Source organism: Thamnophis elegans, chromosome 1, assembly GCF_009769535.1.
Source record: "Thamnophis elegans isolate rThaEle1 chromosome 1, rThaEle1.pri, whole genome shotgun sequence".
Lineage (NCBI taxonomy): Eukaryota > Metazoa > Chordata > Lepidosauria > Squamata > Colubridae > Thamnophis > Thamnophis elegans.
Window position 1 is genome coordinate 163,635,817 of NC_045541.1, and position 15,972 is coordinate 163,651,788.

Genomic DNA, 15,972 nt, shown 5'->3' on the forward strand with positions numbered 1-15,972 from the left:
CCGCCCCCACTGCCTCCTAGCCTCCCAGCTGATCTTCTTTTGTTGCCCTGAACAGAAGAAAGCAGGCTAGTGAGGTGGGGAAGGAATGGAGATTTTGCAGTATCCTTTCCCCTGCCACACCCACAAAGCCATGCACATGAAGCCATGCCCACAGAACCAGTAGTAAAAAAAAATTGAATCCCATCATGCTAAGGAATGCACTGGGAACTAAGGGGAAGCCATGGATTTCTTGATAACTTAATTTCTTGGTTAGCATGCTAGCCGAAAAGATGGTGGGTCCATGGAGGTAATTCTCACCACATTCTTAATACTAAGTGGTGGTAGATCGCTAATTTGGTTGGCTCTGCCTGCATAATGGTATGTTGGTCCTCATGTCTTATGGTGTCTGTGATCTTACTAACCCAGCTTCTGTTACTGGTGTAGTGGTGAGAGTGCAGTACTGCAGGCTACTGACTGCTGACTGCTGGCTGATGGCAATTTGGCAGTTCAAATCTCACCAGGCTCAGCCTTCAATCCTTCTGAGGTGGGTAAAATGAGGATCCAGGCTGTTGGGGGCAACAGGCTGATTCTGCAAACCGCTTAGAGAGGGCTGTAAAAGCACTGTATATAAGCAGTATATAAGTCTAAGCGCTATTGCTATTATAATAATCCAGCCCACCCATCTATAGTGACAGTTTGAGAATATAGTAATGCTTGAAGGTAAAGCTGGACATAAATGGCCTATTTAAAATTTCTACCAAATTTCTACCCAATTCCCCTAATTTTCAAAAAGGGAAAGAAATTAAGCCACACTTTCCTTAAGGGAGGGAGTACCTTCAGCGAAGGCCAGCAGTGCAATTACTGGAAAGCCTACATGTTTTCTTAATATCTTCTCTGGAGATTTCAGGGGGAGAAGTGGAAAGTCAAAAGACAGCATAGATCGTTGAAGCAATGGTTGTATGATGAAAAATACAGTATTCATAGTTAGCCTTCAGCTGCATCTTTACTAAGTAAATGCCAAAAAATGACATTCTGCTCATGGGATTTTTACTGAAATGCTCTCTCTTTGAATGAATTTCTAAAGCTTTCATCAAATTAAGTGAGGGTTGGTAGGACAAAAACGTAGCAGGACATCTCTTTCCAGGGTTCATTATAAATGAAGAAATCATAGGAGGAGATGATGTTTGATCCGTTTCCCTACCTGGCACCTCTTTCCCGTACACCATTTTCTTCCATTCATTGCGACTTCCCAGGGTCTTCAAATGCATCAAGCTCTCTGCCATTATCTTTGGCACACATCTCAGAAAGCTCATTTAAGGGAAATCACACCCTCCAGGAAGGGTGTAAATCCTGTTCATTAGACCCCCCTTTTTGGGGGGGGAGAGAAGAAGGAGAAGAAGAGTTTGAAGAAACCAGCTTGCATTATGTCAGAAAAGGGAAGGCTTAACTGTTGTCTCTTGCTGGTATGTCTTTTATTCCGATGCTCCAGCATTTGGCTAATTTCCTAAACACTACTTACTAGATGCTACCTGCTGCTTTTCTAGAAAGAACATGACAGCATGTTAGGCAATGAATGAAATGCAGTTGCTGGGGCTGAAGGAATGTAACAGGTAAATCAGAAACATTGCAAAATAATATTTTAGAAGAACAGCTCTGAACGGTGCAAGTTGTCTGGTCCTCATTCTTAGCATTTCTTGGCTTTCTACAACCAGAGACCTTCAGACATGATAGATTTGTATTCCCACAATACCAAAACTCATGAGAATTAAAGTCCAATGCATCTGAAAAACAATAGATTGTCCTCACATTAAAGTCTTCACAGTTTATTCTCAGATGTTACAGTTAAGAAGGTAAAGTATATAGCATAATAAGAGATCAGCTGGGCATTTAGATAAAATAAGATAACCTTTTGTTAGAAGTTTAGTTTAGTTTACTTTTGGTTTATTTGTATGCCGCCCTTCTCCAGGAGGGACTCAGGGCGGCGAACAACTCAAAGGGGAAAGGGAACATAAACAACAGTACACATAATTAAAATACACGAAAATCACACAGCCATACCAGTCGAGAGGGGAGGGGAACTCATCAACCCCAGGCCTGCCGGCACAGCCAGGTTTTGACGGCTTTCCGGAAGGCCTGGAGAGAGGTGAGGGTCCGGATCTCCACGGGGAGTTCATTCCAAAGGGCCGGAGCTGCTACAGAGAAGGCCCTCCCCCGGGTAGTAGCCAGATGGCATTGGCTGGTGGACGGAACCCGGAGGAGGCCGACCCTGTGAGATCTGACGGGTCTTTGGGAGGTAATTGGCAGCAGGCGGTCTCTCAAGTACCCAGGTCCAATACCATGAAGGGCTTTATAAGTTACGACTAGCACTTTGAAGTGTATCCGGTGACCGATCGGTAGCCAGTGCAGCTCGCGGAGGATAGGTGTAACGTGGGTGTACCGAGGTGCACCCACAATCGCTCGCGGGGCTGCATTCTGGATGAGATGAAATCTCCGAATATTCTTCAAAGGCTGCCCCATGTAGAGCGCATTGCAAGAAATATCCATCTGGTCCAGTTCCAAGCTGGGAGAAAGGCACTGGAGACAAAATGGAGGCTGGAGGCTGATTGGAAAGAAGGTCCATTTATTGATGAAGCAGAACCACTAAGCACATGTGATTCTGGGTAGCTGACCACATGGATTTGAGAGTGGGTGGCTTTTATACGTTTTCTTGGGTTTTGCACTTGAACTTCCTGTTCTTATGCAAGAATATGTATTCTATTGCAGAGGTGGGTTACTCACGGTTCAGTCCGGTTTGGGCAAACTGGAAGTGGAATTCAGGTCTGCATTGCAGAACCGGCAGTGACCCAGGCCTACCACACCCCCGAACTGGTTCCCTCGCTGCTGCTGGGCTACCATCATGTTGTTTTCTAGTGACTGTGCATGCTCAGTTCACTGCAAATTGTTCTGTGCATGCGCAAAGAACTATTTACAATGAACAGTGCTTGCGTGTGCACATTGCAGATGCAGATTGCATGCAGATTGCAAACCGGTAGTAAAACCAGCAGCAACCCACCCCTGTTCTATTGACTGTTGTCAGACATCCATGGTACCATGCACAAATCCTAGGAGTTTGTCTGAGCTAAGCTTGGTTGAAGTTTGGCTGATGCAATGAAGGGGCTTGTTGGGCAATTCCTATTGTGGCTGAGGGCTAACACTATGTTCAGAAATTGCCGCAGGGAGTAATGAATTAATAAATCTGCCTCCTTTAAGATTTTTATTTCTCTTTTAATGAAAATATTTTATCCTGCCTTTTTAAATATTTCTCAAAATTTTCCATTCTTCTAGGAGAGTGGTGGGTGCTAACGTTCTACACTTTATTGACAGTATTTTCTGAGGGCACTCTGGCACATATTAAAAATGAAATTCTGTTGCCTGTTCTCAAAAGTTTACACATATATAACACACATATAGATATGCTATAAACACACCTGTTCTGACCCCTCTCCATTCAGTAATAGCAATAGCAGTTAGACTTATATACCGCTTCATAGGGCTTTCAGCCCTCTCTAAGCAGTTTACAGAGTCAGCATATTGCCCCCACAGACTGGGTCCTCATTTCACCCACCTCGGAAGGATGGAAGGCTGAGTCAACCTTGAGCCGGTGAGATTAGAACCGCTGAACTGCAGATAACAGTCAGCTGAAGTGGCCTGCAGTACTGCACCCTAACCACTGCGCCACCTCGACTCTGAGGCACTATAAATACCACACACAGAACAGCACACACTCTACTGGAGAGAAGTTCCCTGAAGATGGGCTGCAACACGAGTCTGAAAGCTTGGAGGATGAAATCTCTGGTCTTGGTGATTGACCCAGATTGGATCCTACAACATTATCCCGGGACACATATATTCATGAATTTGTTTTGAGCAATGAATCTGACTTTTAAATGACATGCCCAAAGTATTTTTTATTCCTTAAAAAAGGTAAAGCCGAGTCAAAAGCTAAATTTGAAATATATTTACTGCAACTGCGATTTAAGTCAAAATCTTTACTGCTGCTCCATGCATCAGGCGCCTCCTCATGGCCAACCAGCCTCTCTGGTCCCTGCTCAGAGTCTGAACCCTGCCCTGGGTCCTCCACATCTTCCAGAACCAATTCATAGGCTCCCTTGCTATTGGAGTCTGTCAGCAGCTCCAACAGCTCCTGCTGGGCCACACCTATGTATAAAGCTACACACTAACATATAAGTACATATAAATATTAATCACTGTTAATGATACTGTTTGTATTGTTGATGTTATGCTTCTGGCATCTTCAGACTATCCCCAAAATCCAAGCCAACTCCTGATACTATGGCATTCCTTCCTTCCATGGTTGAACCTGCCACCTCTGGGACTCTTCAGCCTGAAGTGACTCAGCTTCAGGAAAGATGAAGACTCGGAGTTCAGAAGACTTAATGACTCAGAAATGGCAATAGCAATAGCAATAGCAGTAGACTTATATACCGCTTCATAGGCCTTTCAGGCCTCTCTAAGCGGTTTACAGAGAGTCAGCATATTGCCCCCAACAATCTGGGTCCTCATTTTACCCACCTCAGAAGGATGGAAGGCTGAGTCAACCCTGAGCCGGTGAGATTTGAACCGCTGACCTGCTGATCTAGCAGTAGCCTGCAGTGCTGCATTTAACCACTGCGCCACCTTGGCTGTGGTGTGGCTGGGCTACTGGCTACTTGAACCCTGCTTCTGGATTCCTCCATATGTTTTGTCTGTGACTTTTACTGTAATATATGATTGTTGAAGCTGGAAGTTCGCAATGTGAACTTGAAGGGGTCCCTGAGACATTTTCAGGGTGTTATATGTCAGGTACAAGAAATCAGAAGCCAAGATAAGGTTCAAAAGTACGACAATTTTATTTTATGCTACCTATACACAAGAATCTGCCCTAACAGTCCAGGCAAATTGGTGCCAGATAAAAGTCAACAGACTTCATGAGGGGTTGGACTTAGTTCTCTTTCCAGGGCACAGGGACTCTAGACTGATGACGCATTTGACCCTGCCCTCACATTCACTCTGATTTGTCTCCTACAGTCTGTGAAGTCAAATAAATATTTTAAGACTTCTCAGTTTCAAGTTCTAATGCAATAGTTACCAACAGATATAGCCTATATAAATCAAAGCCCTTTGGGATCCTCAATTATTTTTAAAGGAATCCTGAGACCAAATTGTTTGAGAATCACTAGCCTAACATATTTAAACAGGAACAGTTTCTCCTTTTCCTACTATTGTGTTCTTGTAAGTGACTTAAATGCATCTCTGCTAAGGAATTGACAGCTGGATGATTAGTCTTAATGGGCAGGCTATAGGAGAATCAGAAAACTTAATTCTACTTTAAAATGTTTAACTGCAAGAGTATAGTGCAGGGATCTAAAAGAAGATTCACTCCACATGAGATAGGAGGGTTATAATTCTTCCCGACTCCCACCTATTTAAATCTATACCTTCTGTAAAGGTGGGATTCTAAAGCAACTTTTATGCTTTCTCCATCTTTTGCATTGTGATCCCAGTTACATATATATATTTTTGGCAATTATTTTGATTACTGAATTTGTTGAGGACAACACATATGAATGTATTGGTAAATAACTAATAAAATGGATTAATAAAATGCAGCAGCAGCTATCCCATTTCTACATTTCTGATATATTTATTTGTAATATTTTTAGATGTTCTTTATTGTGGTGATGCACTGGTTAGAACACAGTACTGCAGGCTACTTCTGCTGACTGCCAGCTGCCAGCAGTTTGACAGTTTGAGTCTCACCAGGCTCAAGGTTGACTCAGCCTTCCATCCTTCCGAGGTCAGTAAAATGAGGACCCAGATTGTTGGAGGCAATATGCAAACAATGTAAACCATTTAGAGGGGGCTGTAAAGCATTGTGAAGCAGTATTTAAGTACAAGTGCTATTGCTATTGCTATATAAGTCTAAGTGCTATTGCTATTGTATTTTCAGGAAGTGGTACTTTCAGAGAGGTGGTCCTGGTTCACCTCTGCACCACAACTCTAATTTTGGCCAGAGACAGTCTTGCTAAAAGTTATGTACCTGCAGATACTTCCAATCAAATATCGTTGTGCTTGTCTTGAGAAACTGTCAATTTGCCAATAAATAAATTCTAATATCTGAAATGGTGAACTATTTTGCGATAATTTAAGATGAATCTAATCTCAGTTTCTGTGAATCTTCTTGGAAAATCTATATCGGAAAGTCTTTTAAAACAGAGTAATTAGAAAGTTGCTGTGTAAGTACAATCCTGGAAGAGTGGAGTTTATAATCATCTTAGATCTCAGGAGTCCCTTCTCTCTTCTGATATATTTATATTCCACAAACTAAGTTAAAACTGTGTCCCAACATAAGTTGCAGAATCTGGATTTTTCTCCTAAAGAGACTTTAATATACTCTTTCCTTCTAGCATAAAATACACATGCCATATCAGTTTGGTTCTTCTCAGATTCATATTTTTTGAAGTTCATAACATTTGAATTTTTTTTGTCTGGTGTAGATTTGCACTAAACATTATGTGTTTGCATGCCGACTTTTCATGAATACAAGAGCTTCTGGGAAGAGAGGTGTAACAATAGTAATAGAGATATTCATTTTTATTCAAAATTTTGGTTAAGAGACCAAGGCTTTGGAAGTGGTTTTCTCTGCTATTTTGTACATTATTTTCACTAAAATATAGATCTATTTAGATATGTAGTTTGTTATCAGAATTCTTCTTATCTACATATATAAAAACGGTTGTTTGTGTGTATGTTCCAGCATAACTCTGGAACACCTCGAGCAATTTCAACCAAACTTGGTACACAGATGACTTACTCTCTGGAAACAAATACTGTGGGGGTAGGACACTCCTAAAACCCCTCACAGTGTGTGTTCTTTAAGATACAGCCTGTTGTGCCTTAAAATAGCTTCTACTGTACAGTGCAGTGAAGTTGCCATGGTAATGGATTCACAATACTCCACAAGGGGGCTCCCTCTGGTAAGTGGGAAAATCCAACATTAGAAATTATGTTTGGTCTGGACATTTTCCTCCTATAAATAAATACCTTGGCAATGCCAAGTTATCGGCTAGTGTAATATATATGTGAGCATCTGTGCCAATACATGTTTGTGTATAGGCAAAGATGAAGCAGGTTTGGGGAAGGATACATTTCAAAGGTTAGTTGAATTGCTTCCTTTCTATAACAAGAGCTAATCCATCTACTTTGGTCCATTACTAAAAGTTTTATGTTGCCCTTTTTGTAGCAAAAAGAAAAAAACTTTTCCAACAGAATAATTAATTAATGGAATAGACTGCCTTCCAGAGTTGAGGTTGCTCCATCACTGGAGATTGGTGTCAGGCTTGGAAGCCATCTTTGCATTGGGCCTCAAGCCTGCCACATATTCAAACATATTCTACTGTGGGAAACTAGGAGGGGGGATTGTAGGGTGCATGGGAAATAGGTAGCCAAAATAACATTCCTTCTCAGAGGTGCAAGGTCATTTTGTCCCTGCACCTGGGCTGACGTGGATGGGAGGAATCTTCCTTCATGACAATGGCTGATTGGGCCATGTGATGGACATGTGGGTGCTGGGGCAGGGTCTTGAACTTCCAACTGGATGAGGAAAACCTGGAAGCTTTAAGATTTGGGTTTTCTCAAATGTGCCAACATGGCTTCTTTAACAAATTTGAACTTGAGGAATCTCTCAGATTCTTATTAGATTTAGGATGCTATTTGGAACCCTGACAATCTTGTCCAGTTGGATGGGTAATCCAACTGGACAAGATGGGACAACCATTTGATGACGATAGTATAAGGTCTCCTGCCTTGAGCAGGAGGTTGGGCTAGAAGACCTCTGAAATCCCTTCCAGTCCTATAATTCTATGTTCTAAAAGAGGCTGTCTCCTACAGCAGATGTGAACAGGAGCACAACAATAGAGTTTGGGAGAACAATAGAAGCATGTTATAAGCCAACCATAGTAAGCATGGTAGAGGTAATTAAATTAAGGCAGTTATTAAACTTTGGCAAAACTAAGTGTGCAATAATCTCCTGTAAAAGCTACTAATTATGAAGCATTTATTTAGCAGCATTGTTCACTCTGATGGAATTAAAGGGCTAACTTTGCTCCCATTAACCAGCTTTTCATTCGCTTTATAATTATTTTCTATTCTTATAAGGTTCGTTTAATGATGCCTAGTGCCCAGGAGAGGCTGAAAAGAAAAGATTAACAATAGAAGTAGATATCTACTCAGGAGCCTATCCAATTGAGCTAATTTGGATTTACCCTCAGGTAAGTGTACATAAGGTTGCAGCTTCATTTCGGGAGGGGAAAGAGAAAGAGAAACACTTAATGGATGTTCTTCCACCAGTCCGACGAGCGTACATCTCTTGTTAGAAAGATTACATATTCCCAATAGCAATTCTTATGCAGCCTAGAATTCACAGGAAGTAATGGGTGAAAGCTTGTTAAAAAGAGATTCAACCTAGAAGTAAGCTGATTTCTTTTTCTGACAGTGAGAACAAATAACCATAGCAATAGCTTGTCTCCTGAAGTTGTGAGTGCTCCATCAATGGAGGTTTTCGAAAACAGATTGGACAACCATTTGACTAGGGTGATATAAGCCTTCTGCCTTGATCATGGGGTTGAACTAAAATAGTCCTTAGGTTCCTTTCAGCCGTATGATTCTATGTCTATGTTCATCATATGATGTTGAACTCCTTCTTGTTTTCTGTATCCCATCTATAAAATAGTAAGTTTAGCAACTAATCCACAGATATTTTGAGGACAAAACTTCAGTTAACTATTTCCATTAATATAACTTTCATATTAAATGCATGCTGCATCTTAGTCATTTACAGAATAGAGTTCTGATAAGAAACTTTGCCTTGGCTTGCCAACTCATATCATTCACATCCACATGCCCCCAAAAAACAAAAAACCATTGATAGAAAACCTAAAACTGGGAAAATGTCTCTAGTCCATGCCAAGACTCCATAAGAAAAGAAGTCCCTACATAAATCTTAGAATCCAATGGCTGTACTGATGTCTTGTAAAGTTGAAAGAATACAGGAATCTTCTTGTGGAAGACCTTGGTCTCATTTATTGGTGAGTCAGTCTAGATAATAATCTAGCTCAGAATAAATGATAGATAGATAGATAGATAGATAGATAGATAGATAGATAGATAGATGGATGGATGGATGGATGGATGGATGGATGGATGGATGGATGGATGGAGAGAGAGGCGGGTGGAAAAGGAGAGAGGGAGAGGGAGTGGGAGAGGGAGAGGGAGAGGGAGAGGAAGGGAGAGAGAGAGGGAAGGAGGGAAAGGGAGGGAGGGAGAGAGAGAGAATCTTTCAAAATGGGGGAAGGATTATTTTATTAATATGCAAGTACTAAGAACATATTGATATTCATATGGATCTAGCTCAGTTTTGTATTGTTGACTATGGAAATACTGTAACTCCATCCTCTAACATACTTTTTAATCTACACCAGATAGAAATAAACTCTTCCATTTTCCCATTTCTCTAACAATATTCAAATATCAACAAAGTATACCATTTTTATTCCACTCTTCAATATCTTGAATTTTCCTTCATTCCCACCCATGTAAGATGATTCCATATTTTTGAATTTTATATCAATTATATTTTCCTCCAAAGTTGTACTTACATATGATGACTTCTAACAAAAAAACACACACACACAATAGCCCTAAGGCAATATGACCAAGTCACAAGACAAATTTTGTCCCTATGAGAAGTTAAAGGAGAAAAACACGGGGTTCTTGATTACATTCAGTCCGGCTTCAGGCCCGGTTACAGCACAGAAACCGCTTTGGTCGCATTGACCGATGATCTCTGGAGAGCCAGAGATGGAGGCCATGCGTCCATCCTGGTTCTCCTTGACCTCTCAGCGGCTTTCGATACCATCGACCATGGTATCCTTCTGCGACGACTGCGGGAGGTGGGAGTGGGAGGCACTGTTCTGCGGTGGTTCTCCTCCTACCTCTCGGACAGGTCGCAGTCGGTGTTGGTGGGGGGGCAGAGATCGTCCCCTAGGCCCCTAACTTATGGGGTGCCACAGGGTTCGGTCTTATCCCCCCTACTATTCAACATATACATGAAACTGCTGGGCGAGATCATTCGGAGGCACGGGATAAAATACCATCAATACGCGGACGATACACAGCTGTATCTGTCCGCCCCGTGCCAACTCAATGAAGCGGTGGACGTGATGAACCGGGGTCTTGAGGCCGTTAAGGACTGGATGAGAGCTAACAAACTGGTACTCAACCCAGACAAGACCGAGTGGCTGTTGTGTTTCCCTCCCAACAATTTGGCCAACGTCCCATCAATCAGGCTGGGGGGTCAAAATTTATACCCCTCAGACAGGGTCCGCAACTTGGGAGTCCTCCTGGACCCACAGCTGACTTTTGACCACCATTTGTCAGCTGTGACCAGGGGGGCATTTGCCCAGGTTCGCCTGGTACGCCAGTTGCGGCCCTACCTGAACCGGGAGGCTCTCACAACAGTCACTCGAGCCCTTGTGATCTCTAGGCTGGAATACTGCAATGTGCTCTACATGGGGCTGCCCTTGAAGAGCATCCGGCGACTTCAGCTAGTCCAGAACGCAGCCGCGCGAGTGATTGTGGGCGCACCGCAGTTCGCCCACATAACACCGATCCTCCGTGAGCTGCGCTGGCTACCTGTTGATCTCCGGGTGCGCTTCAAGGTGCTACTCACCATTCATAAAGCCCTTCATGGTAGTGGATCTGACTATTTGAGAGACCGCCTTCTGCCAATTACCTCCCTTCGTCCCATCAGATCGCATAGAGTAGGCCTCCTTCGAATTCCATCCGCCAGTCAGTGCCGACTGGCGACTACGCGGAGGAGAGCCTTCTCGGTTGCAGCTCCGACGCTTTGGAACAATCTCCCCATGGAGATTCGCACCCTTACCACCGTCCAGACCTTCCGCACAGCCCTCAAGATCTGGCTATCCTGTCAGGCCTGGGGATAAGATCTTAATCTCGCCCCGCCCGAATGTCGAATGAATGTTGTGTTTTATTGGTTATTTTCCTTTATTCACATTTCTTTTGTGTCCTGTCTTACACTCCCTTCCTATGAAATGTAAGCCGCCCTGAGTCCCTTTAGGGAAAAGGGCGGCCTATAAATGTCAATAAAATACTAAAATACTAAATACATTCCCCTTGGTTTGCAATATCTTGTAACCAATGATGCAATTCAAGTAATTTAACAATTGGCTCTCCCTAATGACTGGCTGGGTAGGCATGGCGGAATGGAACCAGCCAGTTTGCTGAACTGCCCAAAATTTAACAACCAGTTCAGTTGAACTGATGTGAACCAGCCAAATCCCACCACTTGCTGTAACTGAATTTAGGATGGTCTTTTCACTGCTTTTATAAAATAGTTATGTTTATAAAAATAACTATTATCTTGCTTTTCCAAGGTGCCTTTGAACTAGAGCAGAGTATCCCAACCTTGACAGTTTTTAGATGTTGATTCCAACTCCAAACATTCTCCAACCAGCAGGGAATCAGTCTTCTGAAAGCTGCCAAGTTTGGGAAACATTGGCTAGAGGGACAGAGTTAGTTTTATATCAGTTTGGAGGGCAGATTGCATTTTTTATATTCTTGGACTACATTGTCAAGTGGCATAAAGTTTATTGTGAGTTACAGCGCAGGAATACCATAGTCCAGTTATAGGAGATGTAATTTACTTATACACATATAGCTAAAGGAACAAAAAAAACAGTCTGATGAGTGGAATGTATTTTTAGAGCTTAGCTGTGAGAAGGCCAACAGGCAATGAGAATAGGTCATTATGGGTCAATCGTCTCTCTCATGATCTGTAGCCTCTCTGACGTTTGGCAAGTCCACCATCTTCAGCTTGGCACTTGGTTGGCATTCTGCCATCAATCAGGGAAGGAAGGGGAGACAAATGGGCAATAAAATTGCATTTATGAAGGGAAATTGGGAGGAGGGATTGACAATTGAGGAAGAACAGAGTGTTTTGGAATCCGGTTTGTGCTGGCATCTTCAAGGCTGCTTACTCTGAGAATGGAATTTCACCAGCCCAAACATCTCAGCATTTTCCAAAACATCATTGGCTACACATGGACAGAACATGGGGGACCGGTTAGGGAAAACCAATGGTTTAGTTCTGTATTGGCATGTGGGAATTTTAGATTCTGCTTGACTTGACTGCAATCAGCATCTCTTAGTAAAAGTGCCTTTTCACTTCAAGCAAATAGAGTCAAGAGATGTACTTTCTTGGGAGCAGAGGTGGTTTGCTGCTGGTTTGGCATGGTTCGGCCAAACCAGTAGTGGAATTCAGGCCTGGGTGGCAGAACTGGCAGCAACCCAGGCCTGCCATGCCCCCAAATCGATTCTGTCGCTGCCACTTGGCCGCCACCATTTTGGATTTCAGTGACTGCGCATGCGCAGTTCATTGTAAATTGTTCTGCGCATGCGTGCAAAACAATTTACATTGAAGAGCACACACGCATGCAGCATGCAAAGCGCACGAAGTGCGCACGCATGCACGCACACACACACACATTGTGCACGGGGTTGCGAACTGGCAGTGATGCCAGCAGCAACCCACCCCTGCCTAGGAGATCAGAGCGGGGCGGGAGAGGCAGGTTTGACACATCCCATGCCTCAGTTGACCTCAAGGAAGAGTAATGTGGACAAGTTGAGAAGCTTCAGCGGGACGGATGTGCACATAAAAAAAAAAGGTCCTTTCCAATGGGGTAGAAAAACAAGGACGAACGGGTGAGTTTTGTCTGGGGAGAGGTGGGAAGGTCAGTTTTTGGAATGACATTAACTGTTGTTCCTCTCAGCATTTCTCCCAGCTGGTTACAAGATCCACTTGGTTGCACTGTTACACTTGCCTAGATTGCACGGCAAAGCCATCAGTGCATGAGGCAATGAGGAGTTTGCTTTTCAGCCGGCTTGTCACCGAGTCTGATGCCGCATAACAATACAGTTTCAAATAAGACAGATTCCTCTCGCTGGGCTGTCTTCTGCTACCATTTGATTGGCTCCGTAGTAAAGACAGAGCTATGGGGCACTGGCATTCCCCCCAGGAAATATTTCTGTTGGATTACAGCCTCTGACAGGTAAGCCAGAGTGCTGTTCTCCTTTGTTTCACTCCACCTCTGAATCCCGGAGAACCATTCACCGATCTTTCAGCAGCAACTAATATTTATTCAGAAGCATGCACTATAAAGCATTTATGAGCTCTTTAAAGGGTGCTAACATTTTCTCAAGATGTGGTAAACCTTTGCTGTTTAATAACCTGCATTTAAATAAGTATTCGCTTTGCAGAAGGAGATGAAAATAGAGGGCTCTCAAGCAGAGAGATCAGTCACCTGCTGAAAATTGGTTTACAAGGCATTTTAGCATAGCTCCCGTTTATGACTCTCTGAGTCACTAGAATAGTGTGTGTTGAGGGCCTCATCCCAGCAGAAGGGGATGGGCAAGTAAACTGCTTGGAGCAAAGACTTTTGAGTTTGAGTTTTATTGAACACTTATAGGCCGCCCTTTTCCCTGAGGGGACTCAGGGCGGCTTACAATAATGAGGGAGGGGAATGCAAGACAAGACATAAAAGAAAATGTGAGTAAAAAATAATTAACAATAAAAGCACAACATTCACTCAGCATTTGGGCGGGGAGAGAGTAAAGTCCTATCCCCAGGCCTGACGGGATAGCCAGATCTTGGGTCCATTATGGATTTTGGTTCAAGTGTTCAAAGTTCTGTATAAAGGCTACATTCAGAAGTGGGTTCCTACCGATTCAGACTGGTTCGGCTGATTAGGTACTAACTCAGCCGGCCATGCTCCCGAACGGGTTCTATTGGCAGTGCCATAGGCACCATCATCATGTTTTTTTAATCTGCTGTGCCAACCAGTAGTAAAAGAAGCCAGAACCCATCCCTGGCTACATTGCTGCTTATATGCCAGGAAGTGATAGGATGGCATTGCAGAAGGAGACTTTGATATTTTGTTAGCATTACCAAAACACAATACTGGGCAGAAATAGTAATAGTGCTTCGACATATATACCACTTCATGGTGTTTTACAGCCCCTCTATAAGCGGTTTACACAGTCAGCATATTTAGTTTACTTTATTGTCATTGCATCTCACACAACTAAATTAAATATTACCCCCTCCCCCACCAACCCTCCGGATCCTCATTTTACCAACCTCAGAAGGATGGAAGGCTGAGCTAATACTGAGTCTGTCAGAATCTAACTCGTGGCTATGGACAGAGTTAGCCTGAAATAGCAATAGCACTTAGACTTATATAGCGTTACAGCATTTAGATCACTTTATAGCTCTCTCTAAGCAATTTACAGAGTCAGCATATTGCCCCCAACAATTTGGGTCCTCATTTTACCCACCTAGAAAGGATGGAAGGCTGAGTCAGCCTTGAAAGCCTGGTGAGATTTGAACTGCCAAATTGCAGGCAGTTGGCGATCAGCAGAAATAGCTTGCAGTACTGCACTCTAACCACTGCACCACTGTGGCTCATATACCGCTTCACGGTGCTTTTACAGCCCTCTCTAAGCAGTTTACAGAGTCAGCATATTGCCCCCAACAATCTGGGCCCTCATTTTACCAACCTTGGAAAAAGGGAAGGCTGAGTCAACCTTGAGCTGGTGAAAATCAAACTGCTGGCTGTGGGCAGAGTTAGCCTGCAATACTGCATTATAACCACTATATCACCACATAGGACTTCCCAGGGTATGCAAACCAGCAGTATTCCATCCCGAGTGATACAGGCTGGAAAAGAAAAACTAAAATCAGGATCCTGGCCTTGACCACACAGTTAAAATCTTGCGCCTTTTATGAGTATGTTACATCACCTTCTCCTGATGTCAGAACATCATCTCAGAGTTGTTACAGCCATCTGTTTCCTTCAAGTTCTTTAGCTTGAAAAACTAAGTTCTCCTACCTTAGGCCGGAGCATCCAAGGGATTCAACATGATATATCTGGCTGCTTTGATCTGGTGGTACAAAGGATACATGTGCACAAGTTTCTTTTAGCATCTACATTAATACAGAGAGCAACCCTGAACATCTCAGTGCACTGAAGCATTCTTTTGGAGCGCCATTCAGCTCAAGGAAACATAGTTTCTCTCATCTTCCAGATGCTACAACCAGATGGGTCACTGTGACATATGCAAGCTGTGTTTTAATAGGCCAGAATGAATGTTCTATGAATATCTGAGAATCTCACATATCTCAGTTCTGCATGTCAGCAGTAGGAAATAGTACAGAGGCAGGCTTTCTCAGTAACCCCACTCAATGTTCTCCTTGAAGACTTGCCAAATTCTGCCTCTTTCAGGACCCACATGCCTGAGTAAATTTTATGAGTAAGCATGTGGGACAGTCCCCTTGAATTCCGGGTTCTCTTGGCCTCTTTATTTGACATGGCTTTCCATTTGCCTTACACATACAACATTAACCACATCGCAAATCCTAAGCATCCAATGAATTCATCTGAATGGAGGTAATGATATAGGGTCTACTGGGCTTTTGGGGGAAGAAAGAAAAGCCTTCATAGCTTTGTCAAATCCAACTTTCTATTCAGGAGCTAAATTTTGCTGGAAGCTAGCCATATACAGAAAAAAATGGCTTCTATATCTGAACTCCAAAGAGCCATCCAGAGGTGACCCACCTTAACAATGCATACCAAACATAAAGGGCTGGGACAAGATGCTAAGCAGAGGAGGGAGAGGGAGGGAGAGAGGAGGGAGAGGGAAGAGGGAGGGGGAGGGGAGGGGGAGAGGGGGAGGGGAGAGGGATGGGAAGGGGAGAGGGAGGGAGGGAGAAGGAGAGGGAGGGGGAGAGAGGGAGAGGTGAGGGGGAGGGAGAAGGAGAGCAATGACATGATCTGCCAGGAGTGGAGAACAATTCTTATACAAATCTTGTTCTACAGA